Genomic DNA, 9,731 nt, shown 5'->3' on the forward strand with positions numbered 1-9,731 from the left:
TCAGGAATTAGGAAGTTCGTGAGATATGAACTGTCGTAGTCTTTCTAGGTATTGTATATATAAAACTGTATGTCATTATCCCGGTCCCTTTGACCCAGAGGGGCTCCACGGCCCCGGGAAAGCACTCGTAGGTACATAGCCATGACTTCGTCCTGTGTACAGCGCAAGTATGGGAGAGGTGACTTTAAATACTTGTCAATGTTAGGGAAAGCATCAACGCAGTGTGTTTTACTGGTATCGGGAAAAGCCACACGCAATCCACACATCAGCGGCGAATGGAGAATTACAACTGCACACTCATACCTGGAGGTCAGTTCTACCACTGGGTAGGAACTTCCAAAAGCTATGACCATACGAGATGATGTTCTCAGGACTTAACGCCATATTGGGTGCAGCGCCCGCCAGGTGGCGTCGGTATCAGTGTAGAGGGCTTGCCCAGGCTGATGCCGTAGCCCTAGTCGTGGTAAGGAAATGTTGCAGTTGATACGCGAGCGGAGGCCGATGTATCAATAGAAGCTACGCATCTGGCCCAGGCCCGCGGCATTGCGGTGGGAGAGAACAGCGTGCAGCGGCTGAAGGCGCCCAGCACAGGAACATGCAGCCTAGCCGCTTGTCCCTAGGGGTGCGCTAGAAAACCTGAACGGCATTCAGCTCGCACCGGGAGCACCTCCAAGTGTGCGCTCTCGCTCTGGCGCAGGTTGCACGCTCCAGGCCCCGCGCCCTCCTCTGGCGGCTGCTGTGCGGCTGGGCCAGGGCGGTGGCGGCGACCGAGGCCAGGGAAGGTTGCCAGCATCGTGGTAGATGGGCTCAGGAGGCGGCAAGGCCAGTTTGACGGCTATGTGGCTCCAGCAGGCCCAGCAGCAGAAGAGCCAGCTCCGCTTTGCAGCAAGAAGCCCTGCATCCTGGAGTCTGGTTCGGGCATCCAGGCGGCCTCGAACCCGCGGCCGCCAGCACGGCAGGCAGGCAGACTGGGTCCGCAGCGAGGGCGAGCAGGGCGGCTGCGGCCAGCTCGCCTGGCGGCTGGACATGGAGGAGCTGGGAGGCGCGGCTGGCCTGAGCCGGCTTGGCGCTTCCAGCCCGGCGGGTCAGCGGTCGTCCTGGGGGCGGGCAAGGCGCGGACAGCCGGGGTCCCTGAGCCGCGGACATAGCCCGCGGCAGCCCAGCCGGCTCGATCGCGGGATCCCTGCCTCCCTTCATGAGGACTAACCCTCAGACACTTCTGCTGGGTTCTCAGTCGCTGGAGAACGCCTTATAGCTGGGAGGAACAAGGGTCCTTTTTCTTCGGAGCTGAGCCGGCTGTCTCTCACTAGCAAACGGTTTGTTCAGACCACAGATACACAGTCTTTCCAACTTAAGTCAAAAATTAAAAAGGCAACTAAGCTTGTTCACTCCAACCCCCCTTTCCCGTCCCAGCGTAGGGAATGTCAGTACTCACCTGGGACGCCAAGTCCCAAGGAAAACGGCTTGAGTGAAACTTTGGATGTCATTTAAACTTTAAATTTAAAGCAACGATGCCGGGATATCAGGAGAATTTACCCAAAAGATAAATACTGAAAAGGAATACCGAAAAGCGGGTTAAGCTCAAAGGGCAGGGCATGTGTCCGAGCACCTGTTCGGGGTACAGTCCCAATTTCCTCTGTTGGGTGTCTCTTGTATCCTGCCAACTATGCCAAGCAAATATTGACAGGAATTCAATTAACAATCAAGAAGCAAAAGAGAATTTGATTCAAATCAAACTGTGGATTGTAACCCAGGAGATAGACCCTTAGAAGCTGTGAGAACACTTCCTCCTATTAGCAGCCCAAGGCATAGTCATATACATTTTTGAGACAAAGGAGCTTACAAAATGACACTTTACATTAAGTTCACCAAAGATACATTGTCCAAGTAAACACAAAGCAAGCAGTATATCACTATGACCCCCTATGGAGTTGGAAAAGAATGGTCATCTTTAAGAAGTTGCATTGCTAGGGTCACAAAAAGAGGGGGAAATATCTCTGCTGTGGAACAGGCATTCCCCTCTTGCAGGAGGTCTGGCTGGTGTGTATCACAGGATGCACACTAGGAGGGAAAGAGGAGGCTGAAAAGGGGAGCATGAAGGGAAAGAGAGTTTTATGTTAAATTTTATTGTCCTGCCTTGAAATAGAAATTTTATTTCCTCACAAATCATCAATAGTTGACACATTTCCCAAAAAGGCACAAGATCGTATTTCTAGTTTTGTACCAATGGAACCCATCTTTGCATTTATTCCCTAAGGCCACAACACTGCCAGGCCATTTTTCAAAAAACAGAGAATCATGAGATACCTCCTTTTTGAACAGAGTAGACTGAGTTACCAAGAAGCTTCCACAAAGGCCCCTCAACAGAATTGGAGAGCTCAACCAAAGGGAGAAGACCTGAGATCTCAAATCAGTCCGAAATCAGTGAGCACAATGGGCTCCATGGGTACCTCTTGCAGTTACTCACCAGCTTCAGATTACTTCCTACCCTATTTTAACAACAAGAATCCTTAAAAGAAAATTCAGAGAGCTTTACTGCATATAAATATTTTATTGAAGAAGAAACAAACTTCTCAAAAGGGAAGATTTCAAATTCAAAACTGGTATGAAGCTCAGAGGCTTGATGTCTCAGGGCAGCTTATAAAGTGAACATGAGGAAATTGACCTTTACAATGCTTGGTTATTATGCTCCGGGTTTCCAGGGAGCAGGGGACTGGTTAAAGTGATTATCCTACTTCGTTTTAAGAAGATAACAACAGTTAAAAAAAAAAAAATCACTTTCAAAAGCATTTGTAAGAAATAGGCTGAGTTATATTATCCCTGTGTTTTGAATAAACTCGATTTAGTTTTGCTTATGTGCCTTATTCAGTTTTCTCCATCAGGGGAGTTTTCACGGCAGGTCTATGTTTTCTTTCTTTTTACCCGACCTTATTCATGCCATTTATCCCCTGCACCTCCCATCTTTCAATATTTCAAACTCTTTTGAAACTCGGTTCTCAGTTTCTAGTGGACAGCACCCTCAAAAAGCTCCAAAACTGACATGTGCCTTTGGACACAGCGTTGCGATCTGCGCTGTGCCCGCCTGCTGGGTGCCGCCACCCTTAGGTCTCTGGGGCAGCGTTTTGTCGATCGCCCTTGGGCTAGTGCACTGGGCCGGTGTTTTCTTAGTAGCTTCCACCAGAGCCGAGCTGGCCCTTTCTCTGGGTCGCAGCTTTGTAACAACGGAGTCACAGCACTCACGTCTACAACTGCGCACACAGAGTCCTGTCAGTGAAGGGAGGGGGAGTGTGGGGTGCCAGACACTAGCCAAGGGAGACGAAGAGATTATAGGAGACGGCGCCCGGGGAAGAGAATACAGATTTTCAATCACCAGTGAGTTCAATCCTCTGGAACTATTTTGGTCCCCGAGAAATCGCAGTAGGAGAACGATTCTAAGAAGACTTGTAGTTAACATTCACCGAGCGTTTAGACGGTGCTGGACCTGATTCTAACTCGGCGCCCCACACCAGCCCGGGACAGGGCGTCTATATTCTAGTTCAACTCCCCTTTCTTTAGGGAGGTGAGGCTGGGGAGGCCTGGCGTCGGGAAAGTCACTGAGAAACTCTGAGATCCTAGCGGTCAGCGGCCGAGAAACATCGGGTTTGGAAGAAGGAACGGTGCCGCCGCCAACAAGACACCCAGCGGGTAGCAGACTCTCCTTGTGTCCGAAAAATGGCAGCCCGTCTGTCTCCCAGCGAAAATGTTAATAGATCCCCAGGTCGGGGCGAATCCCGGCGCCGCGACGCCGACCAGGCGGCACGAACCGAGCGGTGCTAGGGCCGAGACGTGACAGCACAGGGGACCTGGGGCCCACGCGAGGGAGAGAAGTTCCCTTTAGTGCCGGGAGGGTGGATGCCAAAGAGAAAGCGCCGGCTCGGCGCTGCAGGCCTAAGTGCGGCTGAGAAACCCCCGGCTGGGCGGCTGGAACCGCCCGCAACCTTGGCTCCCAGACCCTTCACTGGCGGCGCAAGATCCGGATGTGCCCCAGAGGGTTACCGTTGAGCGCAGACAGACCCAGCGACTCGGTGGAAAACTACACTTACATTATAATAATACAAATGAGAATAAGTCCTCAGGAGCAGAATCAAGTAAAAACAAAACAAGACGATCTCACCGATTGCAGAGCAATCCACACCGAAAAAGAATTTATGCAAGCCAACCTTTCAGGGAGAAGGCAATGGCACCCCACTCCAGTACTCTTGCTTGGAAAATCCCATGGATGGAGGAGCCTGGTAGGCTGCAGTCCATAGGGTCGCTGAGTCGGACACGACTGAGAGACTTCACTTTCACTTCTCACTTTCATGCATTGGAGAAGGAAATGGCAACCCACTCCAGTATTCTTGCCTGGAGAATCCCAGGGACGGGGGAGCCTGTTGGGTTGCCGTCTATGGGGTCGCACAGAGTCGGACACGACTGAAGCGATTTAGCAGCAGCAGCAGCAGCAGTAACCTTTCAGAGAAGCTAACTCTACAAAGATCAGACAGCAGACACCGTGGATAGGTATAGTCTACTGCGATGGCCTAAGACCTGGGACCCTTTGCTGCAGTCCTGCAATGCTTGCACCTGGACAAAAATGTCTCCTCCAGAGGCACCAAGATACAAAGAAACTATAAGGGACTAAAAAGAACCGTGTGCCTGTCCAGTTGGGGCAAATTCTGGACAAGGAGACACAAAGAGACCTAAAATCACACCTGCTACTTACACAGAGCGGAGAGCAAGAGTAGGGTACTGCTCATGCTCCTTGCCCACGACGCTCTCTAAGCGGTTGGTAAACCACCCAATCCACCAACCCCTGGGCACACCCCTATCCTCACCCCATATAAGGAACCAGCTGCCCCACCTCCTTGAGAAAGCCAGTTCTCAGCTCCCACTTTCTGCAGCAGGGGCCCCAGTAAAGACTTGCCTGAATTTCTCATCTAGCCTCTCTTCAATTTTTATTGATTAAAAAGGCCAGGAACCCTGATTAGTAACACTATCATTAAATGGTTACTGTCACTCTTGCTAAATCAGTGTTGGTCACCCTGAAAATCGCTGAGCGGGACATACTACAACTTGTAAGACTTGTGATTTGTACAAGAGTGAAATGGGAAGCAGAGGTTAATGTGGAACTTGCCAAATTGAAACGAGCTCTAAGCAAGTACATTGCTTCTGGCCACTCGCTCTGAGGATGGGGATGGCCGAGGGGCTGCGACCCTGAGAAAGTGCCAACTTGGCTCTAATGGCAAGTTCTGAGAAAACTCCGGTCCAGTGTACTGGCCAGGGCCGCAACCTCCAAAACTCTGACACAGAGCCTCTAATGGGGCCAGTGCAGGGACCCAGCCAGGTCGCCACAGTTCAGCAGCGTTGTGTTCAAAGACAACTATTCATTTGGGAGCTTTCAAGGCACTAAAAAGAGCGGACACTGAGAAATGAGGGCTGCTAACTCAATGGCAACCCACTCCAGTATTCTTGCCTGGAGAATCCCAGAGACGGGGGATCCTGGTGCGCTGCCGTCTATGGGGTCGCACAGAGTCGGACACGACTGAAGAGACTTAGCAGCAGCAGCAACTCTCAGGAAAGATGAGAGTTGCAGGGGATAAAATGAGATGAATGAAGTGGGATGAAAGGAAATAAAATATAGATAAGGCTTGAAAATCCCCCTATGGGACATAACGGGTTTGGGCCACGTAAACAAAACTAAGGGTTTCCCAGGTGACTCAATGATAAAGAATCCACCTGCCAATGGAGGAGACATAGGTTCAGTCCCTGGGTTGGGAAGCTCCCTTGGAGTAGGAAATGGCAACCCACTCCAGTATCCTTGCCTGGACAATCCCATAGATGGAGAAACCTGGCAGGCTACAGTCCATGGTGTCGTAAAGAGTCCTGTTGGACTGAGCGACTGAGAGTGCGCGCGCGCGCGCGCGCGCGCGCGTACACACACACACACACACACACACTGCCACTAAGGGCTACAATCGCACGAGGCTAATCTCATCGTTCCACCACCGTCCAAGGGCATCAGGCAGACACGAGCTTTGCGAGGTCCCACAAAGCGACCACATAGGGGAGGGATCGGCCCGCCGGGCCCATACTTTGGCTTTGGAGCTTCGGCGGCACCGCAAACCAGGAACCGCCAGCCAGAACTTGCTGTTCTGAAACCGGAATTTGCTACGACTGAAAACTCGCAGGCCGCAATGAAAGGCGACTTGCTACCCTAAGGAATCCCTCCAGTCCGGCTTGCTCAGACTAAAAAATCCCGAGAGCAAGGTTAAAGCCCGGCTTTCTACGACTGAGAAATCGCAGGCGCTGGTCCTGAATGGCGACTCGCTTTGCTCAGGAAACCACGCTGACTAGCTTTCTCCAGCCGCGATTCGCAAAATACGGGCGCCGGCGCCGCAACTTGCGCTGGCTCCAATCAACGCGGCCCGGGAGCAAGGAACCGCGCAGGGACGCAGGAGGAGCACCGAGGCCACCGAGAAAATGACTGCATGCAAACGTGTTCTGTGATAGAAAGGCTTCGGGCTCAGTACAACCAAAGTGCCACCGGTAACAGGGGTGGGGAAGGTGTCCTGGGAGAACTTAGGGGTTCGATTGTGGAGAGCTTTCCCACGCCCTGAGCTGCGGTCGAACTGGAAGGTGAGTTCTGTGTCGCACGGCGGTTTCTGGGCAACTTACTGCTTTTACGAAAGGAAATATCCCCGGGCTGCTCAAGTAGCTGTGCTGCTGGCGAGAAAGCGGGGAGAGTGGAGAAGGTTTGGTGCATGTTCGGAAACACTTTGGTTGGAAGGATAAACCGCCTTTCCGGTGCGCCAATAACAGACTCAGAAAACGACGTCCCGGGACGCTTAAAAGTACTGAGAAAGAGCGAGTGCACACTGCTGCCGGCCAGCGAGCAACCTCGGGATCATCCTTTAACATGATTTAAAAAATTATGGTTATATCAGCATGATCCAAAACTACACAGCCCTAGAAATAAATGGTTGTGCTTCGTCTCGCGTATTCGACTCTGCGACGCCATGGACTGTAGCCTGCCAGGCCTGGAGATTCCCCAGAGGACTTCTGTCCATGGGGAATCTCCAGGCAAGAGCTCTGGAGTGGGTTGCCATGCCCTCCTCTAGGGGATCTTCCAAACCCAGGGCTCAAACCTAGGTCTCCCACATTGCAGGCGGATTCTTTACCGTCTGAGCCACCAGGAAAGCACAGAAGAAATAAATGGAAGGTATGATTTTGAAAAGCTGTCCCAGAGGCTGAAGGTATACTAGGGGGACTGAACACTGGGCAGGCAGTGACTATAACAACAGGACTTTGAATTCAAGGAGATGGTTTTAACCAAGTTAGGGGAAAAAACACTGAGGTCACCGCCCACGTAGGCTTAGAGAAGACAGAAATCCCGGTCCTTACCCTGTGGGCACCCTCTGACCTCCTGCAATGGAGTTTTGTGGCTTTTCTGGGTATTCAGCTTCTCTGGGGCTGCAGTGGGACCAGGCAGGAACCCAAGTGTCAACTCCCAGGCAGGCCTTTTTGGAAGCTTCCCAACTATTCATAGCACAGAGATAGCATCTGAGCTCTCATTATATCTCTCCCACACAGTATGCTCCCAGAAGCCGAGCACGCCCCGGAGGCTCTGCCCAGCCCCTGGAGGTTGTCCAGACACAGGCTTCTACTCAGTGAAGGGAGCTGTAGCCAGGTTCCTACCTCTTGCTTGCAGACAACCTTTGCAGCAAGACAGGTGAAGTGCCAAACCTTCACTCTCCTATAGGATGAAGCAGCATGTCCCCAAATAGAGAGAGAAGAGCAGGAAACAGAAGTCCTCAAGCTTAGGGCCTCTAAGGCATCAGAAACAAGGTGCTAAAACATGGATGTGGTAACTTATATTGCACATTGCTTCAGGATGCCAGGACTGGTGAGAAGAAATATCTAAATATGCCCTTCTTGAATGCCACCCAATGAAACTAAGTTGAGTAAGGTTTGGTCAGGTTTGAGTGGTTGGGTTGTGTTAGCATTAGAAAGTTACAGTAAGTCTAGTAGCATCTTCTGAGAATAGCATGGAAAAACAAACAATTCCCTCCAAGAAAGATATTTTTCTCCTTTTCAAAGAAATCTGCCCTTCTTTTTTTCAGCCTGTGGCTGGAGAATATGTTCTGTGTATTCATTCTTTCTTCATTCCCAAGACTTAACTAGCACGAATATGCTACCTATGTACGTGGTCCTGGGTATAAACACAAAACCCAGCAGACAGTGAGATCTGCCATGAAGTGCCAGATACTTTCATGGGAAGAACAGACAGTAAACATGTCAACAAGTAAATTTATAAGGTTATTTTAGTGTATCAAGAATGGTTATAAACTAATTGAAAGAATGTTTTTGGGAGGGTGCTCCTCCTATCTTGCAAGGGTCAAGATAGAATTTTTAAAGATATGGGAGTGTCCTTTCAACTTAGATCTGAGTTATGTGAGAAAATCATGCTAAATCTAGAGGAGGGGTCATCATCAAAAGAGAATATCAATTTAAGGGCTCACCATAGAATAAGATTAATGCAGCCAGGGAGAGAAGGAGGTCAAATTCTGGCTTCACATGGCCTAAGTATAATGAGCCTTCATTTCTTTTCATTCTTTTTTCTATAGTCTGTTTTGCAGTGATTTTCACCATTCTGTCTTTCAGGTCATTTACCTGTTCTTCTGCCTCAGTTATTCTGCTATTGATTCTTTCTAGTGTATTGCTCATCTCTATTTGTTCCTTAGTGCTTCTAAGTCTTTGGTAAACATGTCTTGCATCTTCTCCATTCTTTCTCTGAGATCCTGGATCATCTTTGCTATCATTATTCTGACTTCTTTTTCTGGAAGGTTGCCTATCTCCACTTCATTTAGTTGTTTTTCTGGAGATTTATCTTATTCCTTCATCTGGGACATAATTCTTTTTTTTTTTTTTTTAAATTTTGGTTAGCTTTCTGTGATTGTGGTTTTTGTTCTGGAGGCTGCGGGAGTGTAGTTCCCATTTCTTCTGTCTGCCCTCTGATGGCTGAGGATAAGAGGCCTTGCGTAAGCTTTCTGATGGGAGGGACTGGCTGTGGAGGAAACTGGGTCTTGCTCTGGTGGGCAGAGCTGTGCTCAGTAAAGTTTTGATCCAATTGTCTACTGACAGGTACCACAGTACTCCCACCCTGTTAGTGGTTTGGCTTGATGTGACCCAGTCCTGGAGTCTACAGGCTCTATGATAGGGCTAATGGCAACCTCCAAGAGGACTTATGCCAACACACATCTCTCAGGACCGCTGCTGCCAGTGCCCCCATCCTTGCAGCTGACAGCACATGACTGCCAACATATGCTTCTGCAGGAGACCCTCAAACACTCACAGGTAGGTCTGGCTCAGTCTCCAGTGGGGTCACTGTTCCTTTCCCCTGGGTCCTAGTGTGCACAAGGTTTTGTTGTGCCCTCCAAGAGTGGAGTCTCTGTTTCCCCCAGTGCTGTGGAAGTCCTGTAATCAAATCTTTCTGGCCTTCAAAATCAGATTCCCTGGGGATCCCCAGTCCCTTTCTGGATTCCCAGGCTGGGAAGCCTTATGTGGGGCCTAGAACCTTCACAATAGTGTGATAACTTCTTTGGTATTACTATTTCCCCAGTTTGTGGGTTGCCCACCCAGTGGGTATAGGATTTGATTTTATCCTGATAGCTCCCCTCCTACTGCCTCCTTGCTTCTCCTTTGTCCTTGGATGT

General features: G+C 50.1%; 1 pseudogene; it reads right to left on the reverse strand.

The window, feature by feature from the left end:
- On the reverse strand, positions 1-922 carry LOC133233354 (alpha/beta hydrolase domain-containing protein 17C-like; annotated as a pseudogene).
- Between the last annotated feature and the right edge of the window lie 8,809 nt (positions 923-9,731).

This window comes from Bos javanicus, chromosome 20 (genome assembly GCF_032452875.1).
Source record: "Bos javanicus breed banteng chromosome 20, ARS-OSU_banteng_1.0, whole genome shotgun sequence".
In the NCBI taxonomy this organism is placed as follows: domain Eukaryota; kingdom Metazoa; phylum Chordata; class Mammalia; order Artiodactyla; family Bovidae; genus Bos; species Bos javanicus.